This window comes from Pygoscelis adeliae, unplaced genomic scaffold (genome assembly GCF_000699105.1).
Source record: "Pygoscelis adeliae isolate BGI_AS28 unplaced genomic scaffold, ASM69910v1 Scaffold34, whole genome shotgun sequence".
In the NCBI taxonomy this organism is placed as follows: Eukaryota; Metazoa; Chordata; class Aves; order Sphenisciformes; family Spheniscidae; genus Pygoscelis; species Pygoscelis adeliae.
The window spans coordinates 1,838,993-1,839,726 of record NW_008824658.1 but is presented as its reverse complement, the minus strand read 5'-3'; the positions used below and the strand labels follow the sequence as shown (position 1 = coordinate 1,839,726).

Below are 734 nucleotides of genomic sequence, written 5' to 3'. Positions count from 1 at the left end.
GACCTTGGCGTCTGAGCTGGAGCCCAGCACGGGTCGGGGCGAGCAGCAGGGAGCCCGGGGCTGCCGCAGAGGGCCAGCGGGGGCCACCGAGCGCTGGTGGCTGCAGCCTGGCTTCGGTCTCGTCCCCAGCAGAGCAGGAGAGCATCTTCGGTCCCCGGCATCTGGGGTGTCCCCTGGCCAGGTAGGGGAGGTGAGGTCCCACGCTGGGGTCTGCAGGTGGGTGCATGGGGCTTGGGGACATCCCAGCCTTGGCGGCAGCGACATCGCCACCGTGGGGGTCAGGGTATGGTCTCCCCAGAGGGGGGGTCGAGGGAAGGATGGGGCGCGGGTCCCACGCTTGCTGTGCGGATGGTCAATGTTGAACTCGGAGCTGGCAGGGAGCTGCGTGCCAGGCAGCCGCTGCTGTGGCCCTGCGGGGACCCCCTGCTCTCCAGGACTCTTAGGGGAAGCTGCACAGCATCAGCCCGAGCTGAGGGACGCCAGATGCACCAAACAGGGCCGAGCCGCTGCCCCGCTCCTCGCAGGCGCTGGGCTGAATGCCCCTGCCGCACGGGAGGGTGCTGCTGCGGGTGTGCATCCCGGGGGGCTCAGACCAGGGCTGGTCTCCAGCCGCCTCCCCGCAAAGAAGCAGCCCAGCCCAGCAGCCTCACGCCCCGTCTTGCCGCTGGCCAGGCTGGCCGGCTCCCCGGCGGGGTCAGGGTTGTGGCTCCCACAGCCTCGGGAAAAAAACAGCA

The 734-nt window shown here is 70.4% G+C and overlaps 2 protein-coding genes across 7 annotated transcripts in view; both read left to right on the top strand.

Annotated features, from left to right (window-relative positions):
• SYNPO (synaptopodin) overlaps nucleotides 1-734 on the top strand; it is a 21,397-nt gene that overhangs the window by 16,985 nt on the left and 3,678 nt on the right. The gene's annotated exons all lie outside the window — the stretch shown is intronic.
• Nucleotides 25-734, top strand: part of MYOZ3 (myozenin 3) — a 7,262-nt gene continuing 6,552 nt past the window's right edge. For 3 of the 6 annotated variants that reach the window (XM_009322642.1, XM_009322645.1, XM_009322640.1), the window contains exon 1: nucleotides 25-216. The gene's annotated coding sequence lies outside the window, so the exon portion shown is untranslated. The remainder of the gene's footprint in view (nucleotides 217-734) is intronic. The other 3 variants (XM_009322644.1, XM_009322641.1, XM_009322643.1) reach the window with 2 other exon arrangements.